Source organism: Haematobia irritans, chromosome 1 (genome assembly GCF_050003625.1).
Source record: "Haematobia irritans isolate KBUSLIRL chromosome 1, ASM5000362v1, whole genome shotgun sequence".
NCBI lineage: Eukaryota > Metazoa > Arthropoda > Insecta > Diptera > Muscidae > Haematobia > Haematobia irritans.
The window spans coordinates 46,646,109-46,670,684 of record NC_134397.1 but is presented as its reverse complement, the minus strand read 5'-3'; the positions used below and the strand labels follow the sequence as shown (position 1 = coordinate 46,670,684).

Here is a 24,576-nt window from a genome sequence, read left to right as displayed (position 1 = left end):
GTTCTGCATTTTGCTATATGGTATCATTTATTTTTATTTGCAGTTACATGATGTCTGCGTTTGTACATTTGATGGGCACTATGTAAATATGGAATAATTACTTATTGTTGAAATTGAAATAAAATAGAGTGTGTAAAAATATATGATGTTTGCTTGAACGGTATTATAAATACAAATAAACAATGAATTAGTTTATAAATAAATAAAAACAAACAAATAAAGTTAATTTTGTGTTTTCTTTTCTCAAGTGGCGTCCTTTTTTCGACGATGAAAAAAGGTTTTTCATAAAGATCAAAACATTTTAGGTTGTGACCATGTTCTTTTAACTAGGAGAAACACATTTTTAATGAATACCATAACATTTTAAATCGTGACCATTGTCTTTTCATTCAAACAAAATTCTTTTTATCAATATAATAACATTTTAGATGAGGACAATTATATATTTTTTTTTTAGTACCATGTTCACTGAGCCAACATGGTTGCAGGTTAAAATGTTACATGGTCGCCGCAAAAATAGCTCCTATCATATTATTTTGCTCTTCGAATATGATTGTGACAATCATGTTTCTTCTCTGCGTGCATATAAACCGATCCCCAGATTTGACCTCCGGAGCCTCTTGGAGGAGAAATATTCATCCGATCCGATTGAAATTTGGTACGTGGTGTTAGTATAGGGTCTCTAACAATCATGCAATACTTGGTCCATATCGGTCCATAATTATATATAGCCCCCATATAAACCGATCCCCATATTTGAACTCCGGAACCTCTTGGAAGAGCGAAATTCATCCGATTCGGTTGAAATTTGGTACATTGCTCTAGTATATGGCCGCTAACAGCCAAGCAAAAATTGGTCCATATCGGTCTATACTTATATACAGCCGATCGCCAATCACACAAAAATTAGTCCATATCGCCAAAAAAATCTACCAAAATTTTATTTCTACAGAAAATTTTGTCAAAATTTTATTTCTATAGAAAATTTTGTCAAAATTTTATTTCTATAGAAAATTTTGTCAAAATTTTATTTCTATAGAAAAATTTGTCAAAATTCTATTTCTATAGGAAATTTTGTAAAAATTTTATTTCTATAGAAAATTTTGTCAAAGATTTTATTTCTATAGAAAATTTTGTCAAAATTTTATTTCTATAGAAATTTTGTCAAAAATTTATTTCTATAGAAAATTTTGTCTAAATCTTATTTCTATAGAAAATTTTGTAAAAATTTTATTTCTATAGAAAATTTTGTAAAATTTTATTTCTATAGAAAATTTTGTCAAAATTTTATTTCTATAGAAATTTTTGTCAAAATTTTATTTCTATAGAAAATTTTGTAAAAATTTTATTTCTATAGAAATTTTGTCAAAATTTTATTTCTATAGAAAATTTTGTCAAAATTTTATTACTATAGAAAATTTTGTCAAAATTTTATTTCTATAGGACATTTTGTCAAAATTGTATTTCTATAGAAAATTTTGTCAAAAAATTATTTCTATAGAAAATTTTGTCAGAATTTTATTTCTACAGAAAATTTTGTCAAAATTTTATTTTTATAGAAAATTTTGTCAAAATTTTATTTCTATAGAAAATTTTGTAAAAATTTTATTTCTATAGAAAATTTTGTCAAAATTGTGTTTCTATAGAAAATTTTGTCAAAATTTTATTTCTATAGGAAATTTTGTAAAAATTTTATTTCTATAGAAAATTTTGTAAAAATTTTATTTCTATAGAAAATGTTGTTAAAATTTTATTTCTATTTCAGATACGTATTTTATTGGCTTTTTTGTTTAATATATACCCCGTATGGACTAACTTACAATTTAGAAGACGGTGTTAAGAAGTTTTAAGATACCTTGCCATCGGCAAGTGTTACCGCAACCCAGGTAATTCGATTGTGGATGATAGTCTTTAGTAGAAGTTTCTACGCAATCAATGGTGGAGGGTAGATAAGATTCGGCCTGGCCGAACTTACGGCCGTATATACTTGTTATTAACCCTTTCACTACCGGAATAAACCTAATTTTAAAAACTTTTATTTTTCATCTGTTTTTACTTTTTTTTTAAAACCTACCTCAATTACTTCAAGAGCAATATGAGTTTGTTCTGAAAACTTGATTCATGAATTGTGACCAAATGGCCTTACGAAAATAAGCGCTATTTGGCCTATAATATATTTCGAAGTGTGAGAAAAAATATAAAAAGAACCCGTAAAAGTGTCAGCTATAGTTTTTATATGAAGGTCCATTTACTAGAAACATACAGTAGAAAAATTGTCTCAAATTTTCGTATTTTTCGTTTATTGTTAAAGAATTTTATAAAAATGTATTTTAGATCTCACCAATATGGACAATATTTATAGTTTGTTAAGATTAAAGTCTCTACTTTAAAATAACATCGAGAAATAAATCGAAAATAAGTGGAAAAATAGAATTTGGTGTCTTTTTGGAATGTCCTTCTAAGTGGACATCGGTAGTGAAAGGGTTAATATTTCAATCCGAGTTTGTACTTTGTCATTTAATTGCATAAAACACCATTTTCTGGTTTGGTTTCAATAAAGCAATCTGTTAGCCATAAGTTAAACATCACGGGATTTCTTTGAGTACGGGTGGGTCATTTCTCCTACACCCTCAAAAAAAAAATCGCTTCTGTAACACATTCTGCTTCAAGCATAATTATTTTCAGGATTGGTACAAAACAAAATATTCTTTGGCTCGGAATCAATACCCAAATCAATACAAAATCTTTGGAACCTGGCATGCTTTTTTTCAGTGCGCAAATTTTTAAGAGAACTGCGTCTTAAATTCATCTGTAGTGCAATTCTCCAATTCTTTGGCTTGGAATCAATAACAAATTCAGTAACATTTTTGGAATCGGTTAAGTTTTATTCCGTGCACCATATGTGTTGAACTAAAAGATGCTACACTGAAAAAAGTATTGTCGTGAGGCCAAAGATTTCATGTCCTTAAAATACGAATGCAAATTTTGCTTAGCATAGAAGACGTATTTCTCTAATATAAGGTTTTTTTCCTTGTCCAAAAGTCGATAAACTTTTCAATAAAGTCGTATTGTCCTTATAATTAAGTGATTTGACTTAAAAATGGGTATCATAACATGAAAGAAAAAATGTTTGGGCTAAGGTCAACTTGACTTTAATAATTCAGAAAAATTCTTTAGATTTAATGAAATTGTCTTTAAATTTGTTGTCTTTTTGCATCTTGACTACAAAGCAAAAAATCGTTCAAAAAGAGGACATGTTTTTTAAAACTTTATTTTAAAGACGTTATTTACTTGAAACATAGCATAAATTCTACTGGAAGTCGAGTCTGAAAGTGGAAAATAAAGTTGTCGTTAACTCGTTTTTAAGGGACTTTGATGGCATATGAAGAAAAAAAGCTCAACAATTAAAATTTGCTTCCTAGAAGCAAGTATACAAAACTCAAATTTAAAAGAGAATTGTGTCTTAAAAGTATTCTTACTTGTATTCTCCGCTTCTTTGGCTCGGAATCAATAACAAAATTGTTAAAGTAAAGACAAAATCTTTGGAACCTGGCGAGTTTTTTTTTCAGTGTATAGGATACCAAAAGTCGCATTCAACCTCTTTTAGATTTTTTCATTACTCGTTTTACTATCACGACCATGGATAAAAAAATTGCATTTCATTTTGTCAAATCCATACTTTCCAGCTGCATAGATCCTCTAGACCTCCTCGATTCACTAAAAATCTCATCTAAGGCTCTTATGAGCTTTGCTCGTAGACAATGTTGGTAGGATGATGACACGCAATAACGCCAGAGAAAAGTTTAAAATGAATAAAGACATGGAATAATTTGGCATGGCCACGATACTCCGATGATAATCAGTTTTTTTTTGGTTTTTGGAAAAGGAGAGTGCACCCAAAACAACGGAGAGTAAAAAAATGGGAAACTTATTTAAAAGATTTTCCAACTTAATTTTAAGTACAAAATATTGTTGGTGGTTATGGCAACGATGATAACGAAAAATTAAGAGGCACAGTGCGGCAAGCAATGTCGAGATCAAGTCCTACATGCTAAACCTTTTTTAAGCGTTCACCATTAGAGGAGAGTATACAAACATTGTCATTCCGTTTGTAACGCCGGTTTATTTATCTAAAATACGCTGCTTATGGACTAACTTACAATTTAGATGATTTTTGAACGCAATCCATGGTGCAGGGTATATAAAATTTCGTAATAATCTGAGTTCAATTAATGATACGATACTTCATTAACACAAACGCTCTCTCTCTTTCACTGTGATGTATGATACCTGAACTTCAATTCTTTCGTACTTTCAACCATATTGACTTGTTACATTTTATTTAATCAGAATTATGTTGACAACTCTTCTAATAAGTATCTATTCTCTTTTGTAGGTAAATAAAATTGCAGCATAGAATTACGGTGAGTATGAAATTATCGAACATTATTTGACGACAAAGAGCAATTGTCGGTATCAAATTATGTGCTGGTATCAAATTATGGCTTATTAAAAAAATTTATAAGAAAATTTTGTCAAAATTTCATTTCTATAGGAAATTTTGTAAAAATTTCATTTCTATAGGAAATTTTGTAAAAATTTCATTTCTATAGGAAATTTTGTCAAAATTTCATTTCTATAGGAAATTTTGTCAAAATTTCATTTCTATAGGAAATTTTGTCAAAATTTCATTTCTATAGGAAATTTTGTCAAAATTTCATTTCTATAGGAAATTTTGTCAAAATTTCATTTCTATAGGAAATTTTGTCAAAATTCCATTTCTATAGGAAATTTTGTCAAAATTCCATTTCTATAGGAAATTTTGTCAAAATTTCATTTCTATAGGAAATTTTGTAAAAATTTCATTTCTATAGGAAATTTTGTAAAAATTTCATTTCTATAGGAAATTTTGTCAAAATTTCATTTCTATAGGAAATTTTGTTAATATTTCATTTCTATAGGAAATTTTGTCAAAATTTCATTTCTATAGGAAATTTTCGCAAATTTAATTTCTAAAGGAAATTTTGTCAATATTTCATTTCCATCGGAAATTTTGTCAAAATTTCATTTCTATAGGAAATTTTGTCAATATTTCATTTCTATAGGAAATTTTGTCAAAATTTTATTTCTATAGGAAATTTTATAAAAATTTCATTTCTTTAGGAAATTTTGTCAAAATTTAATTTCTATAGGAAATTTTGTCAAAATTTCATTTCTATAGGAAATTTTGTCTTCATTTCTATAGGAAATTTTGTCAAAATTTCATTTCTATAGGAAATTTTGTCAAAATTTCATTTCTATAGGAAATTTTGTCAAAATTTCATTTCTATAGGAAATGTTGTCAAAATTTCATTTCTATAGGAAATTTTGTCAAAATTTCATTTCTATAGGAAATTTTGTCAAAATTTCATATCTATAGGAAATTTTGTCAAAATTTCATTTCTATAGGAAATTTTGTAAAAATTTCATTTCTATAGGAAATTTTGTAAAAATGTCATTTCTATAGGATGTTTTGTCAATATTTCATTTCTATAGGAAATTTTGTTAATATTTCATTTCATTAGAAAATTTTGTCAAAATTTCTTTTCTATAGGAAATTTTGTCAAAATTTCATTTCTATAGGAAATTTTCGCAAATTTAATTTCTAAAGGAAATTTTGTCAATATTTCATTTCTATCGGAAATTTTGTCAAAATTTCATTTCTATAGGAAATTTTGTCAATATTTCATTTCTATAGGAAATTTTGTCAAAATTTCATTTCTATAGGAAATTTTGTCAAAATTTCATTTCTATATGAAATTTTGTCAAAATTTCATTTCTATATGAAATTTTGTCAAAATTTTATTTCTATATGAAATTTTGTCAAAATTTCATTTCTATATGAAATTTTGTCAAAATTTCATTTCTATATGAAATTTTGTCAAAATTTCATTTCTATAGGAAATTTTGTCAAAATTTCATTTCTATAGGAAATTTTGTCAAATTTTTATTCAATAGGAAACTTTGTCAAAATTTCATATCTAAAGGAAATTTTGTCAAAATTTCAGTTCTATAGGCAATTTTGTCAAAATTTTATTTCTAAAAGAAATTTTGTCAAAATTTCATTTCTGTGGGAAATTTTGTTAATATTTCATTTCTATAGGAAATTTTGTCAAAATTTCATTTGTATAGGAATTTTTTTCAAAATTTCATTTCTATAGGAAATTTTGTCAATATTTCATTTCTATAGGAAATTTTGCTAATATTTCATTTCTATGGAAACTTTGTCAAAATTTCATTTCTATAGGAAATTTTGTTAATATTTCATTTCTTTAGAAAATTTTGTCAAAATTTCATTTCTATAGGAAACCTTGTCAAAATTTCATTTCTATAGGAAATTTTCGCAAATTTAATTTCTTAAGGAAATTTTGTCAATATTTCATTTCTATGGAAGCTTTGTCAAAATTTCATTTCTATAGGAAATTTTGTCAATATTTCATTTCTATAGGAAATTTAGTCAAAATTTCATTTCTATAGGAAATTTTGTCAAAATTTCATTTCTATAGGAAATTTTGTCAAAATTTCATTTCTATAGGAAATTTTGTCAAAATTTCATTTCTATAGGAAATTTTGTCAAAATTTCATTTCTATAGGAAATTTTGTCAAAATTTCATTTCTATAGGAAATTTTGTCAAAATTTCATTTCTATAGGAAATTTTGTCAAAATTTCATTTCTATAGGAAATTTTGTCAAAATTTCATTTCTATAGAAAATGTTGTCAAAATGTCATTTCTATAGGAAATTTTGTCAAAATTTCATTTCTATAGGAAATGTTGTCAAAATTTCATTTCTATAGGAAATTTAGTCGAAATTTCATTTCTATAGGAAATTTTGTCAAAATTTCATTCCTATAGGAAATTTTGTAAAAATTTCATTTCTATAGGAAATTTTGTAAAAATTTCATTTGTATAGGAAATTTTGTCAAAATTTCATTTCTATAGGAAATTTTGTCAAAATTTCATTTCTATAGGAAATTTTGTCAAAATTTCATTTCTATAGGAAATTTTGTCAAAATTTCATTTCTATAGGAAATTTTGTCAAATTTTTATTTCAATAGGAAATTTTGTCAAAATTTCATTTCTATAGGAAATTTTGTCAATATTTCATTTTTATAGGAAATTTTGTCAAAATTTCATTTCTATAGGAAATTTTGTCAAAATTTCATTTCTATAGGAAATTTTGTAAAATTTCATTTCTATAGGAAATTTTGTCAAAATTTCATTTCTATAGGAAATTTTGTCAAAATTTCATTTCTATAGGAAATTTTGTCAAAATTTCATTTCTATAGGAAATTTTGTCAAAATTTCATTTCCATATAAAATTTTATCAAAATTTTATTTCTATATAAAATTTTATCAAAATTTTATTTCCATTGAATATTTTGTCAAAATTTTATTTCTGTAGAAAATTTTGTCCAAATTTTATTTCTGTAGAAAATTTTGTAAAATTTTATTTATATAGAATATTTTGTCAAAGATTAATTTTTTTAAGAAATTTTGTCAAAATTTCATTTCTATAGGAAATTTTGTCAAAATTTCATTTCTATAGGAAATTTTGTCAATATTTCATTTCTATAGGAAATTTTGTTAAAATTTCATTCCTATAGGAAATTTTGTCAATATTTAATTTCTATAGAAAATTTTGTCCATATTTCATTTCTATAGGAAATTTTGTCAAATTTTTATGTCAATAGGAAACTTTGTCAAAATTTAATTTCTCATGTCCAAAAAAAGAAGTACAGTAGATACATTTTCACTTTCCAAGTACACCACTTCAGTATATTGCCCTCGGCAATTGTTTCTATAGAAAATTTTCTCAAAATTTCTTTCTATATAAAATTTTCTTAAAATTTAATTTCTATAGAAAATGTTCTTAAAATGTCCTTTATTTAGAAAAGTTTCTCAACATTTTATATCTATAGAAAATATTCTCAAAATTTAATTTTTATAGAAAATTTTCGTAAAATGTCATTTCTATAGGAAATTTTCTCAAAATTTTATTTTTATCGAAATTTTCTTACAATTTTATTGCTATGGAAAATTGTGTCAAAATTTTATTTCTATAGAAAGTTTTATCAAAATTTCATTTCTATAGGACTTTTTTTTCAAAATGTCATTTCTATAGAAAATTTTATCAAAATTTTATTTCTATAGAAAATTTTGTCAAAATTTTATTTCTATAGAAAATTTTATCAAAATTTTATTTCTATAGAATATTTTGTCAAAATTTTATTTCTGTAGAAAATTTTGTCCAAATTTTATTTCTGTAGAAAATTTTTTCAAAATTTTATTTATATAGAATATTTTGTCAAAATTTAATTTCTTTAGGAAATTTTGTCAAAATTTCATTTGTATAGGTACTCAAAATTGTATTTCTATAGGATATTTCATCAAAATTTTAATTGGATACAACATTTTGTCAAAATTGTATTTTTGATGACCAAATTTGTCTCTTGTCCTTAGGGAAGATATATGCAATTTTTTTGTGTTAACTGCTATCTTCTTTGAATATAACTCTCCATGATCCATTTTGTGATCTACTAACACTGTGCATAGGCCAAAAAAAGGACCCAAAAACAAAACGGTGTTTGCTAGAAGAACTTTTATTATTTTGGACAATATTCCTTTGGCATTTGTTGTGGCATCTCTGTGTTTGGTGTGGCTTACAACAGACCGGCAGGAAAATGGTGCTTACATAGATTACAAGAAGCTGTTCTTAACCTAACCATGAATATGTTCATTTACATTTTCAAGTTGTTTTTTTATTTTCGAGGGGTGGCTGATTGTGGCGAAGTATTCCTCATCTCGTCTCTGAATTGCTGGTTTTTCTGGTGGTCCTTGTTGTCGTCATTTCTGTGGTTTCCTTACCAACAAGAATAGAAGCCACCATCATTATTTGCATTTTACAATGATTAGAATTGTTTGCTTTGAGGTTTCCTTTGTCAAGCAGAAGCAGCAGCACCTTCACCACCATAACCAAGGAGAAAAACAGTTTGTTGTTTTCTGTTTTTTTTTTTCCACCATTTTTGGCAAAAACCTTTTGAAGGCTTCATCATTTAAATGTGATCTCATAAATGGCCCGTCATTGTGTGTGATGTTGAATTATTTTTCTCCGTCACTTCAAATAAGTTTTCTTTTCATTTTGAAACTCATCATCATGATAAGATGAGTGAGTGTTGGCAAAAAAAAAAGTTTTAGTCCTTCTCTGGCTACATACAAACGGGATACGTGATTTGCACAAAACACCATTGAGTTGATATGATAGTAAGGAGCATATTTCCCTCTCCACCTACCTCGTAAAAAAATTATCACAATTAAATGTAAATTTGTTAGATTGAAAAGGAGAGGTGGCGAAGGGAACTCACAAAATTAAGATGTAACCCAGACAACTTGGATTATACGTTCTTAGCAAAAAAAGAGGCTTTAGGGAGAGATTGCAATGATTTTCAAAAAAATCTTTAATAAAAGAAAATCAAAGAAAAAGATTAGTATATGGATTATGCCCTTGGCAATGTAAGTTTGTTGTGAAAAGAAGACGTGCTACATTTTTATGGTTGAAATATGATATATTTCTCCACACAATATTAAAGAGATGGCGAAATTAGCGTTCTTAACAATCAGCAATAATTGCCATTCCCGAGTACACACAAAGAAAAAAAACGTTTGGAAAACGTGTACCGAAAACGTTTTTCTTTTGTTAGAGTTTTTTGAATTGCTTCGAAAATTTTAAACTTTTATCACCAAAAAATTCGTTTGTTACAAAATTTTGATTTTTTCAATAAAAAAAGTTATTTTTGAAACAACAACACAGTCCATTTCGTTTATATCAAACACTGTTCTTTTCTGACTTTAGGTCTTTAATAAGACACATTTTACAGTTCAAAATTTAATATAGTACAATGTAATGTTGAACATTGTTTCGGAATCTTCCGAACATATCTGGAATATATGTAAAAACAAAAAAAAAAAAACTTTGGTCGAAGCAGGGATCGAACCCACGACCCTTGGCATGCAAGTCGGACGTAGCAACCACTGCTCCACTGTGCCAAACTAAATGTTTGTTTATTCGGTTCGTTTATTCGGTTCGTGGGCGCCGCAAGCTATGCTATATAAATATAACTTATATGGATAATTATCTATTGATGACCATAACAGGTACATAGCTCAGTGGTTAGTGTGTTGGCTTACAAAGTGCATGGTCCGCGGTTCGATTCTCCGTCCAGGCGAAAGGTAAAAAAAATTAAAAAATTTATAAAATCGTATAATTTCTTCTACATTGTTGGTATTACAGGAAAATGTGTTAAGAACTAAAAAACCTCGTGGATGTGACAAAGATGTGAGGGAAAATGCAATTAGCAAGAAAACAATGTTTTTTTTTCTTTGAGTTAGTCTTTATGAAATTGTTTTTACATCCTGGAAAAACAAAACGTTTATCACAAAAAGTGTATACTTTTCTTCCAAATACACTTCCTTACAGCGAAAAGCAAAAGAGAAACGAACTTTGTTTGTCTAAAATTTCGTTTGGGAGGAAAGAATTATTTTTTTGCGTGTAGAACTGCAGGTAATCTAGTTAGCGGTTAGGTAACCACTTATTCCTAAGAACTTATAAGCTTTAACTAACTTGTTAGCTTAGAACAAAAGGGCAAAAAAATATTTTCATGATATTTATGGAGTTTGTTTTCAGCCAGTAATTGAGTTCATAGCCGAAATATAGAGCCAGCGGTTCCATTAACTTTAGTCAGGATCAAATTTTCGGCAATTGAAAAATTCGCCGATATATAGTATATATGTGTATGTGATGAGGAGTTGATAAACGCTGCGGTTAGAAGTTGATCAGTGCTTAGTTACCAATGATCACGAAAATTATATATTTGTTTTCTGGGAAATTAAATTTTATACCAACGATGATTTCTTTTCAGACGAAGGAAAGATGATTGGGGTCAATGTATACCCAGCAAAAAAGCGTCGCCAAAAAAGTAATGAAAATGTTCTTTTTAGATCCGGAAGTGGTGCAAAATTGAATTTAACATGGGCTTGTCATAGTACGGAAGTCCTCCATTTCAGTAGCCGAGTGCACTGGATTTCAGGCGGGTTTTTAGTCGGAAAATCTCAGTGGGGGAACTGTAGGCCCAAAGGTCTCAATTAAAGAAATTTAGCGGATGACTTAGAGGGGTAACTGTAGGTCCAAAAGTTTCAGTATAGGAAAATGCAGATCAAAAGGTTTCAGTGGAAGAACTGTAGGCACGAAAGTATTGGGTGGTGATGATCACTTCGATTTGCAGTTTATCGGTAGTTCATGAAAACTGTAGTTTATATATGATCCAAACCAGACGAATTCGCCGATGCATAATTGATCAGGATCTGGGATATTCCCTGAGACGTTTGTGATGGAGAATTGATGACCACTGGTGTTTGCAGTTGATTGGATATCAGGCGTCGGACTCAGAGGGGTAATTTTAGGTGCAAAATTATATGTGTGGGGGAGAGCAGGTTTCAGTGGAGGAACTGTAGGTACGAAAATATCGGGAAGTCATGATCACTTCTAGTTGCAGTTTATGGATACTTCATGACAACTTCGGTTTGTATTGTTGATCAGAATCTGGGGTATTTCCTGAGATGTTTGCGGTCGAGAATTGATGACCAATTGTGTTTGCAGTTGATTGATTTTTAGACAGTTTGTTATGGCCGAATGTATTCGTTGGGGAACTGTAGGTAGAAAGGTCTCAGTGGAAGAAAATTCGGCTTGAACTGTTTGTCTAAAGGTCTCAGTGGGGGAACCGCAGGTCGAAAGGTATCAGCGAGGAATTATGGGCCCGAATGTCTCAGTGAGGAACTGATGGTGGGGTTCCGGAGGGTTCATTTGTAGCTGTATCCAAGATGACTCTTTGGAAGCCACCGTGGTAGAATCGTTAGTATGCCCGCCTTGCACACCCAGGGTCATGGGTTAACCCCCACTTTATTGAGCCAGAGCATAGAATCGGGCAGATGACTCTTTGGGAGCCACCGTGGTAGAATCGTTTGCATGCCCGCCACACAAGGTCATGGGTTAACCTCCATTTCATTGAGCTAAAGCATATAATCGGCCAGCACTCAGGGATAAGAGAGTAGTTCGCAACTGTGGTATCACAATGGAATAGTTAGCCTACCCGCATTGTATACCCAGGGTCATGGGTTAACCCCGACTTTATTGAGCTAAAGCATAGAATCGGGCAGATAACTCTTTTGGAGCCACCGTGGTGGAATCGTTAGCATGCCCGCCAAAAAGGGTCATGGGTTAACCCCCATTTCAATGAGCTAAAGCATAGCATCGACCAGCACTCAGTGATAAGAGAGTAGTTCGCAACTGTGGTATCACAATGGGCTGAATAGTCTAAGTGATCCTTAAATATCGGGCTGCCGCTATACAGCATTCCAGTACCTCTGACTTTGTAGCATGATATGAACTATATATTGGGTGGGACATGCCGAATTCCGTCTTCAAACTTACTCCTCCGTACATCTAAAGTATGTGTTGGCACCATATGCGGCCTCTTCCTACTCATAGATGCAGTTGCTTTCCCCATACAGTACAGATACTTTCGAAAGTAGCCGGGCCAGAGAGCATCTGAGTTATATAGTATGGTACTTCACTGTGTTTTCTCTCTTCCTATAATTATATGTTCGTGTGTCCATCTGTCCTTTGTCTGGTTCCTGCCATTTATAACTGGTCTTTGTTGGATGTCCAGTATCGAGTTTATATCGCTTTGTTGTTTGGCCTCGAATATATTTTCCGCTCAATTGCCTGGAGGCCTATTTGTCCTTTGATGCTGTGCGGTAGGCTGAAGAGATTCTCTGAGCTACTTTTTTCTGTAGGGTCGACGCCCAGGTCTCACATCCATAGAGGAATATGCTGTTACTGATCGCAATGAGTATCCTTCTTTTTTCTTTGTATGGGTCTCGACCATGGCATTAGATTCGGGCAAACTGGGTTGTTAGTCAAAACTGTTTGCCCAAAGGTCTCGGTTGGGGAAATAAAGATTTCAATGGAGGATTCAGACACACAAAGGTCTCATTAAGAGGGATGTTGGCTTGGCGGTTTCAGGCAGGGACTGTTTCTGTGGACTGACTGCCTAGGTGTAACCACTGCTGCCCCCAACCATCATATTGGCCCTCCTGACATTTTTAAATTTCCTCTAAAGATTTTCTAATTGTAATTCATAAATTATTTCCTTTATGTTTAAATCATTCTTCGAACCTTTAGAGTATAATCAACAAAACCGCCTGTCTATTGTGCCAGAAAAATTGAAAGCAATTTCTATGTGGTTTACCTGAAATCTGGAAGATAAATTGTAAATATTTACATACAAATTTGCAATTGTTGTTGATAAATTAACAAAAAGCTTTACATTTAATTGCATAGTTTTATTTATTAATTATAATTCATTTGTTTTACAATTTGCATAAATATTTTGCTATTACTTGAGGGCGATGTTGTCCATATTGTAAAACATATTTGAATATTTATTCAAAACACATTTTTTCACAAATGAATAAACAAATTCTATGGCCAGTGAAAACAAGAACAACGACAGCAACACAAATAATAATTGTAATTTAAATATTAATACTGTGTAATAAATACTCGTAAAATTTAAGTTAAATACCGACAAACCATGAAGGCGAGACCCCTAGGGGCCATAGTGAGAATGTTGTGTATTGTGTGATATCGCCAAGTCACATTTGTTTGGGGAGCTTCCCGTATAATCGCTTGTCATAGCGCATGGGATTTTCATTTGTGGCTGTTAATGCTTACTTTGGGGCTGCTGCTGCCGCTGCTATGAAATCATATCAAATGGCAGTAAAAATGGTATAATCGCATTCGAAATTCTAATTCAAATAGACGAAATCTGTAGAGAACACCCACAACAATGTTGTTCTAGAGGTACACTTAGAAGAACATAAAGTATAAATGTGGGAATCTCATTGCACCATTCTTGACAAAGAATTAAAACTAAAGGGATGCTGTATCGTATCAGCTCTTCTCATCTTATCTCTCTCTTCCAAGCAATTGAAAGAGGATCTCATGGATGCTGGTCCTCATTATTGGATCCAATCTGGGATCCAAGATTTATATGAGCATTGCATAAATATTGCAAGCTTCTAGGCTGATGAAGATATTAGTATGCGCTCAATTCGTTCCGCGTTACATTGAAATCATATCTGCTAGTGGACAACGCTTATTGAGAAGACAGAGTATTGAAACACACATTTTTCTGAATTTAAGAAGGTTAAAAATAACTCTTATTAAACCGTTTATTATAGCAACATTGAAAGCACATCGAAGGCCTTGAAGCTACTAACATCCACTAACTCTTATCCGGATTACATTGAAATGTATGGGGGCCTCGGGACAAGGACGTAGCAAGTACTATTAGATTATTTATAACCAGAGATATAGTGTGGGCTTTGAGAAGCTTTGTATCACTTTGACTTTTTAGTACTAACAGGTTGGCTGATAAGTCCCCAAGCTAACAAAGAAAAACACATTTTTTTTTGTCAAAATTCGTTTTTATTATTCAACATAGTTCCCTTCAAGAGCGACACAACGATTATAACGACCTTCGAATTTTTTGATACCATTTTGGTAGTACTCTTTCGGTTTTGCCTCAAAATAGGCCTCAGTTTCGGCGATCACCTCTTCATTGCAGCCAAATGTTTTCCCTGCGAGCATCCTTTTGAGGTCTGAGACCAAGAAAAAGTCGCTGGGGGCCAGATCTGGAGAATACGGTGGGTGGGGAAGCAATTCGAAGCCCAATTCATGAATTTTTGCCATCGTTCTCAATGACTTGAGGCACTGTGCGTTGTCTTGGTGGAACAACACTTTTTTCTTCTTCATATGGGACCGTTTTGCCTCGATTTCGACCTTCAAACGCTCCTATAACGCTATATAGTAGTCACTGTTGATGGTTTTTCCCTTCTCAAGATAATCGATAAAAATTATTCCATGCGCATCCCAAAAAACAGAGGCCATTACTTTGCCAGCGGACTTTTGAGTCTTTCCACGTTTCGCAGACGGTTCACAGGTCGCTGTCCACTCAGCCGACTGTCGATTCGACTCAGGAGTGTAGTGATGGAGCAATGTTTCATCCATTGTCACATATCGACGGAAAAACTCGGGTGTATTACGAGTTAACAGCTGCACACACCGCTCAGAATCATCAACACGTTGTTGTTTTTGGTCAAATTTGAGCTCGCGCGACACCCATTTTGCACAGAGCTTCCGCATATCCAAATATTGATGAATGATATGACCAACACGTTCCTTTGATATCTTTAAGGCCTCTGCTATCTCGATCAACTTAATTTTACGGTCATTGAAAATCATTTCGTGGATTTTTGTGATGTTTTCGTCGGTAACCACCTCTTTCGGGCGTCCACTGCGTTCACCGTCCTCCGTGCTCATTTCACCACGCTTGAATTTTGCATACCAATCAATTATTGTTGATTTCCCTGGGGCAGAGCCCGGAAACTTATTATTAATCCAAGTTTTTGCTTCCACCGTATTTTTTCCATTCAAAAAACAGTATTTTATCAAAACACGAAATTCCTTTTTTTCGATTTTTTTCACAGTAACAAAAGTTGCTTCACAAAAGACGCTGTATCTCACAAACTAATTGACTTACAGACGTCAAATTTTGACACGAATCATTTGAAGGTTGGTACTATATAAAAATAATATGCATTTAATACTAGCGACGCCATCTATGTGTCAGACCGGGGACTTATCTGAATCAGATGAATTTTGCTCTTCCAAGAGGCTCCGGAGTTCAAATCTGGTGATCGGTTTATATGGGGGCTATATATAATTATGGACCGATATGGACCAATTTTTGCATGGTTGTTAAAGACCATATACTAACACAATGTACCAAATTTCAGCCGGATCGGATGAAATTTACTTCTCTTAGAGGCTCTGCAAGCCAAATCGGGGGATCGGTTTATATGGGGGCTATATATAATTATGGACCGATGTGGACCCATTTTTGCATGGTTGTTAGAGACCATATACTAACACCATGTACCAAATTTCAGCCGGATCGGATGAAATTTGCTTCTCTTAGAGGCATTGCAAGCCAAATCGGGGGATCGGTTTCTATGGGGGCTATATATAATTATGGACCGATGTGGACCCATTTTTGCATGGTTGTTAGAGACCATATACTAACACCATGTACCAAATTTCAGCCGGATCGGATGAAATTTGCTTCTCTTAGAGGCATTGCAAGCTAAATTTGGGGGTCCGTTTATATGGGGGCTATACGTAAAAGTGGACCGATATGGCCCATTTGCAATACCATCCGACCTACATCAACAACAACTACTTGTGCCAAGTTTCAAGTCGATAGCTTGTTTCGTTCGGAAGTTAGCGTGATTTCAACAGACGGACGGACGGACATGCTCAGATCGACTCAGAATTTCACCACGACCCAGAATATATATACTTTATGGGGTCATAGAGCAATATTTCGATGTGTTACAAACGGAATGACAAAGTTAATATACCCCCATCCTTTGGTGGAGGGTATAAAAATTTGACAAAATTTTCTATTGCAGTAAATTTTTGTATTGCCGTAAAATTTTGAGAAGATTTTCTATAGAAATAAAATTTTGAGAAAATTTTCTATAGAAATAAAATTTTGAGACAATTTTCTATAGAAATAAAATTTTGACAAACATTTTCTATAGAAATAAAAATTGGAAGAAAATTTTCTATAGAAATACAATTTTTGACAAAATTTTCTATAGAAATAAAATATTTTTTGTGGTAAAATGTTTTCCAAATTTTGTTAGATTTCACCCAGAATAAATATACTTTATGCGGTCTGTAACCAATATTTCGATGTGTTACAAACGGAATGACATAGTATATCTTCATCATCTGGCAGAGGGTATAACGTTATTGATCGTAGGTGTTTTTTCCTCAAACATCTGATTTCCAGATGTATTCATCTGATTTCCAGATGTATTCAGTATTCAGTAGTCCAGATGTATTCAGTATTCAGTTAGTCCAAGTGAGAAGATCCTGTCATGCAAGTTCAAAGGATTACCTCTTATTCCGAGCTTCTCACTGTTCTAATCCCTATATGTACACCCAGAATTGAATCCTTAGTTAGATCAGTTTTTTTGAGCTGTGTCGACCTTGTATTCGATGACTTTCTCTCTGTATTCATAAGAACAATCGTCGAGATCTCTTCTACATATTCCTTTATCACTCGGGCTTCTGGCTGCGGAACCACACTACTGTTCTGTGGATGGAACAGAGCGTAGCTTTGAAAGACTTTAGAATTGTCAGGACCTTATAGAATTAGTCCTAGTGGGAAGAGACTCTCATGCAGGATTAAAGGATTATCACCCAATTCCGAGCTGTTCACTGGTCCACCCCCGTATCCGCCTTGCCTTCGATGCATTTCTCTCTGTATTTATATGAACAATCGGATTACATCTATTCTCCGGATTCCATTGAAACGTATGGGGCCCTCGGGACAAGGATGTAGCAGGTACTATTTGATTATTTATCACCAGAGATATAGTGTGGGCATTGAGAAGCTTTGTATCACTTTTATTTTTTAGTATTAGTCCGGACCTGATAGATTAGTCCAAGTGAGAAGATCCTGTCATGCAAGTTCAAAGGATTACCTCTAATTCCGAGCTTCTCACTGTTTCAATCCCTATATGTACACCCAGAATTGAATCCATAGTTAGATCAGTTTGTTTGAGCTGTGTCGGCCTTGTGTTCGATGAGTTTCTCTCTGTATACAATCGTCGAGATCTCTTCTACATATTCCTTTATCACTCGGGCTTCTGGCTGCGGAACCATACTACTGTTCTGCGAATGGAACAGAGCGTAGCTTTGAAAGACTTTCGAATTGTCAGGACCTAACAGAATTAGTCCTAGTGGGAAGATACTATCATACAGGATTAAAGGATTGCCACCCAATTCCGAGTTTTTCACTGGTCCACTACCCATATCAGCCTTGCTTTCGATGAATTTCTCTCTGTATTTATATAAACAATCGTCTGGATCTATGTGTCACATTGTGTTATCACTCGGACTTCTGCCTGCCGAACTGTTATACTGTTCTACCAATAGAGCAGATTCACGGTGTCTGAGCCACTACGTACGCTCCAAATCCCATCTTGTGTCCATATTTTGAACCATCTGTGTAAGAATTGTTACCAGTTGGAACATTCTTATAATTGATATTCAGGGTCTACATATATATCCACCGCCATGGAGGCTTCACTTGTGATATGTATCCTTTTTAGATCTGATCCCCTCCTGCTGGTTCAAAGTTACCGTCCAATTCCCAGTTTGAATATCGGATTATCATACGGATCATGTTGTGCGGGTAATTTATGAAGCTTTATTTAGACTTTTACAGCTGTGTTGTGTGTAGAATGACAAGTGTTTCTAAAAAGTTTCAATGGTTTTTTGGTATATTGCACGTATAGATTCCATTAATGCCGCATCACAGCTATCATCCTTAGATATTCTGGCCAAGAGCAAAGACTTTCGGTGAGCTATCAATGTGTTTTACTTAAAGAAATGCCAGACCCAGTGATGATGTAAAGGGTGATACGGTCAAAATTTGGTCAATATAAACTTGACGTATTTAAGTTGCATATAAAAATTGCATTTAAAAAACCTGAACACTCCTCATTTTGAAGGTGTGTATGTGTAGAATGTTGCTCCCATTTTCATTTTGGAATTCACTCTTCAGTAGTCAAAATGCCGTCCAAGCAAGAAGAGCAGCGTATCAAAATTTTGCTCGCGCATCGCGAAAATCCGAGCTACTCGCAAGCAAAGCTGGCAAAATCGCTAAAAGTTGCCAAATCAACCGTTACAAATGTAATTAAAGTGTTTGGGAAACGTTTGTCGACAGCCAGGAAGTCTGGATCGGGGGGGAAATCGAAAACCGGAAGCCGCTGAGACGACAAAGAGAGTTGCCGGTAGTTTCAAGCGAAACCCTAACCTCTCTCTCCGAGATGCCGCAAATAAGCTGGGTGTATCGTCTACAACCGTGCATCGAGCCAAAAAACGAGCCGGACTATCGACTTCCAAAAAGTAGTGACTCCAAATCGCGATGATAAACAAAATACGACGGCCAAAGCGCGATCCCGGAGGCTGTACACGACGATGCTGACGAAGTTTGACTGCGTGGTAATGGACGTCAAAGCCGACTACAAGCAGCTTCCGGGACAGGAGTTTTATACTGCAAAAGGAAGGGGAAAGGTAGCAGATATTTTCAAGCACATAAAACTGTCAAAGTTCGCAAAGAAATATCTGGTTTGGCAAGCCATCTGTACCTGTGGCTTGAAAATCAGCATTTTCATAGCTTCCGAGACTGTCAACCAAGAAATTTACGTAAAAGAGTGTTTGAATAAACGTATGCTGCCTTTCCTGAAGAAACACGGTTGTTCCGTACTGTTTTGGCATCTTGCTATTACGGTAAAAAGGCCATGGAGTGGTACGCCGCCAAAAACGTGCAGGACAAGAACCCTCCCAACACGCCAGAGCTCCGCCCAATTGAGAAATACTGGGCTATTGTCAAGCGGAACCTAAAGAATACCAAAAAACTGCTAAGGACAAGCAGCAGTTCAAGGCTAACTGGCTTTCTACGGCGAAGAAGGTGGACAAGGTGGCTGTACAAAATCTGCAGGTGTCAAGCGTGAGGCTTGGCAATTCGGATTTGGAAAAGCGAAAGCCTAACTGAATATTTTTCCTGAATTTTATACTAATTGAACTAATTGAAAAGAAATTTAATTTGATTTTTTAAATAAACGATTTCACCGATTTACACGCGTTTTCCCTTGACCAAATTTTGACCGTATCACCCTTTATAGAGCAAGCATGACACTGGTATAAACGTTATTTAGATATGAAGTACATTTCATATCAATGTCAGAGATGATAAGTTAGCAAGACGTAGAATTTCTTTGCAAATTCTATGGGATCTAACATCCTAGTATTTATTCTCTGTTGTGTGGGAGGTTTACCAGAAATGCAAATAATCGAGGTGACAAAAGTGCCTTCAACTCTCTTTGTCAACCATTAACAGTCAATGTTTTGGTTTTTTTATTTGAATTTTTTCACAGTGTACCCCTATTTAGCCCCGAAAAGATTCTTTCTAGCCTCCACTTTGCGTGCTCCATCGTATTCACATTTGATTGATTTTAATCAATTACTTTGGCTATGTACACACAACAAATGAGCCGGACAACAATTGATCCCTTTGAGCCGGTTGACTTGCTTGGATTGGATGACAACCAGCAAGATTGTCAGTCAGTTTGCCGGCCTGTATTCCTGTTTGGTCTTTCTTCTAATAAATGCATGACTGAATAAATGAATGACATGGGAGCAATATCATTCGATTTAACTGGGGGAATGGTATTTACCAAAATAACAAACAAAACAAATAAAATGACATAGACGACTATGGAATGATATGAACGGAGAAAGCAAAAAAATAAAACTCTTTGAGTCAACAATAGGTTTTTGCTTTGATAGGATTGTTGTTACTTATTCCTCAATACTAGGGGACAGTTGGGATTGGGGCGGTGGTAAATGGAGATTTAGTGGCCATGGATAGCTCTATTTATTCTCCATTGCTGTGTAATTCCTTTGATTGGTAGAACCTAAACACAAAACTGTTTAAGCTGCAGTAATTCTGTCATGTTTACAAGATCTTTCCAGCTACTAATGACATCAATGACATCTCCTCCGCAATGGTTATACCTACTACTAGAGCCAGTTATACTAAGGGTATTCACTTTGTGTTATGTGGTAGATGAAGTATTTTTTTTTTGCTATTCAATGAACAAATACAATGTGGTTTATGTGGTATTCAAGCAGATTAGGAATTCTACTAAAATACATTTCCAGACCAACATGTAGTTGTTCGCAAAAAAGGAGAAAATGTTTGTAAAGGTGGAAGGTTTGTACTTTGTGGAACTCCCTATTCCATATGGGGGTAAAAGCAAACCATATGAGTTCGATTTGGATGAAAGTTCTTTTATGAGAATATATCAAACTGTGCAACATAAGAATATTGCAAGGAGTCAATCAGACATTTCGTATTGGTCAAATGAGAATCATGCCAACTTGGGCTTTGGAAACGATATCGGACTTTAGAACTCTAGAGATGAAGATCAAAAGCGAGTAAGCTTTTTGGATAGTGAGAGGAAGTATTTTATATGTCGAACCATCGGAGGATAATATAGGAAACGATAGGCGATAGTTGCGGCAGATGTAGCAGCAATTTGTTATCGCAAACTAGAGGTGGCTCCTGACCCCAGACAGGTAACAGGTTGGCTGATAAGTCCCCGGTCTAACAACGAAAAACACATTTTTTTGTCAAAATTCGTTTTTATTATTCAACATAGTTCCCTTCAAAAGCGATACAACGATTATAACGACCTACCAATTTTTTGATACCATTTTGGTAGTACTCCTTCGGTTTTGCCTCAAAATAGGCCTCAGTTTCGGCGATCACCTCTTCATTGCAGCCAAATTTTTTCCCTGCTAGCATCCTTTTGAGCTCTGAGAACAAGAAAAAGTCGCTGGAGGCCAGATCTGGATAACACGGTGGGTGGGGAAGTAATTCGAAGCCAAATTCATGAATTTTTGCCATCGTTCTCAATGACTTGTGGCACGGTGCGTTGTCTTGGTCAAATAACACTTTTTTCTTCTTCATATGGGGCCGTTTTGCCGCGATTTCGACCTTCAAACGCTCCAATAACGCCATATAATAGTAACTGTTGATGGTTTTTCCATTCTCAAGATAATCGATAAAAATTATTCCATCCGCATCCCAAAAAAACAGAGGCCATTACTTTCCTAGCGGACTTTTGAGTCTTTCCACGCTTCGGAGACGGTTCACCGGTCGCTGTCCACTCAGCCGACTGTCGGTTGGATTCAGGAGAGTTATGATGGAGCCATGTTTCATCCATTGTCACATATCGACGGAAAAACTCGGGTGTAATACGGGTTAACAGCTGCAAACACCGCTCAGAATCATCAACACGTTGTTGTTTTTGGTTTGCACAGAGCTTCTGCATATCCAAATATTGATGAATGATATGACCAACACGTTCCTTTGATATCTTTAAGGCCTCTGCTATCTCGATCAACTTCATTTTACGGTCATTCAAAATCATTTTGTGGATTTTGTTGATGTTTTCGTCGGTAACCACCTCTTTCGGGCGTCCACTGCGTTCACCGTCCTCCGTGCTCATTTCACTACGCTTGAATTTTCCATACCAATCAATTATTGTTAATTTCTCTGGGACAGAGTTCGGAAACTCATTATCAAGCCAAGTTTTTGTTTCCACCGTATTTTTTCCCTTCAGAAAACAGTATTTTACCGAAATTCCTTTTTTCCCCATTTTTTTCACAATAACAAAAGTTGTTTCACAAAAGACGCTCTATCTTACAAACTAATTGACTTACAGACGTCAAATTTTGACACGAATCATATGAAGTTTGGTACTATATAAAAAAATATGCATTTAATACTAGCGACGCCTATGTGTCAGACCGGGGACTTATCAGCCAACCTGTTATAGGAAACTGCGATAGTTGCGGCAGATGTAGCAGCAATTTGTGATTGCAAACTCGAGGTGTCTCCTGACCCCAGACAGGTTATAAAAACTGCGACCTCGGAACATATACCTAAAGTAATTTATCATGTTGTTCTGGCATACATCTAAAACAGTATTCGGCTTATTTCGTACTCTAACCAGAGATGGTCTGTATCCAGCTTTTTCAGGTTTGCGACTGTCGCAAAGTTGTAAACGTCGTAAACGTTACATGCGCGTCGTAAATGTAGAAACAATTAGCAAACGTCGCAAACTCACAATACTTCAGTCCCTTTAGCTAGGAAGCGAATGGTATTCAAGATGATGATATGTGCAAAGAAGTTTCAAGTTTCGGGAATGTTCTCTATTATTAACACGTTAAAGCTTTATTAACGTCTTAATAATAGAGTTATTTCAATTGGAGACGGTATTCGCTCACCCATTTCTTTCCATAATTCCTGCAGAAACTGGAAAAAAGGAAAACTACTTAAGTCTTGCATAAGTGAATTTTTGTTTAGAGAAAATTTTATAAAATCATTTTTTGGCTAATTAGAGCTAACTTCCATACTAATTAAAATTTTTTCAAAATTATAGCTAGTCATTCGCAGATGCAACTATGGCTTGAGTGGACATTATGGACCACATAAACCAAGAATAATTTGAAGTTTGCGAATAAGAGATGTAAAACTAGTAGAGTTTTGAAAAACTACAATATAAAGCACTTTTTGCATCCCTTTTACTTACCGTACTAAATTAAATTAAACAAGTATATAAGGCCGTAAGTTCGGCCAGGCCGAATCTTATGTACCCTCCACCATGGATTGCGTAGAAACTTCTACGAAAGAATGTCATCCACAATCGAATTACTTGGGTTGTGGTATCTTAAAACTTCTTAACATTGTTTTCTAAATTGTGAGTTAGTCCATACGTGGTATATATTAGTCAAAAAAGTTATGTATAGGTAAGTCTACAAATAATTACGAATCGATATGGACTTTTTGCACGATATGTAGATAGTCAGAATTGAAATATGGGGGTCGCTTATGTGGGGGCTATATACAATTATGAACTTGATATGGACCAATTTTTGTGTGATTGGGGATGAATTTATCTGAGGGCTATATATAACTATAGACCGATATGAACCTAGTTAGGCATAGTTGCTAACGGCCATATACTAGCACAATGTACCAAATTTCAACTGACTCGGTGAAATGTGCTCTTCCAAGAGACTCCAAAACCAAATCTCGGGATCGGTTTATATGGGGGCTATATATGATTATTGACTGATATGGACCACTTTTGGCATGGTTGTTAAATATCATATACTACCACCACATACCAAATTTCAACCAGATCGGATGAATTTTGCTGCTCCATAAGGCACCGGAGGTCAAATCTGGGGATCGGTTTATATGGGAGCTATATATAATTATGGACTGATATGAACCAATTCCTGCATGGTTGTTGGATACAATATACTAACATCACGTACCAAATTTCAACCGAATCGGATGAATTTTGCTCTTACAATGGGCTCCGGAGGACAAATCTGGGGATCAGTTTATATGGGGCCTATACATAATTATGGACCAATTTTTGCATGGTTGTTAGAGACCATATACTTACACCATGTACCAAATTTCAGCCGGATCGGATGAAATTTGCTTCTCTTAGAGGATTCGCAAGCCAAATTTGGGGTTCCGTTTATATGGGGCTATACGTAAAAGTGGACCGATATAGCTTGTTTCATTCGGAAGTTAGCGTGATTTCAACAGACGGACGGACGGACATGCTCAGATCGACTCAGAATTTCACCACGACCCAGAATATATATACTTTATGGGGTCTTAGAGCAATATTTCGATGTGTTACGAACGGATTGACAAAGTTAATATACCCCCCATCCTATGGTGGAGGG

The 24,576-nt window shown here is 33.9% G+C and overlaps 1 long non-coding RNA gene across 1 annotated transcript in view; it reads left to right on the top strand.

Moving 5' to 3' along the window:
- Positions 1-24,576, top strand: part of LOC142220824 (uncharacterized) — a 253,730-nt gene that overhangs the window by 121,956 nt on the left and 107,198 nt on the right. The window contains exon 4 of the long non-coding RNA XR_012717917.1: positions 4,397-4,424. This is a non-coding gene — a long non-coding RNA (uncharacterized LOC142220824). The remainder of the gene's footprint in view (positions 1-4,396; positions 4,425-24,576) is intronic.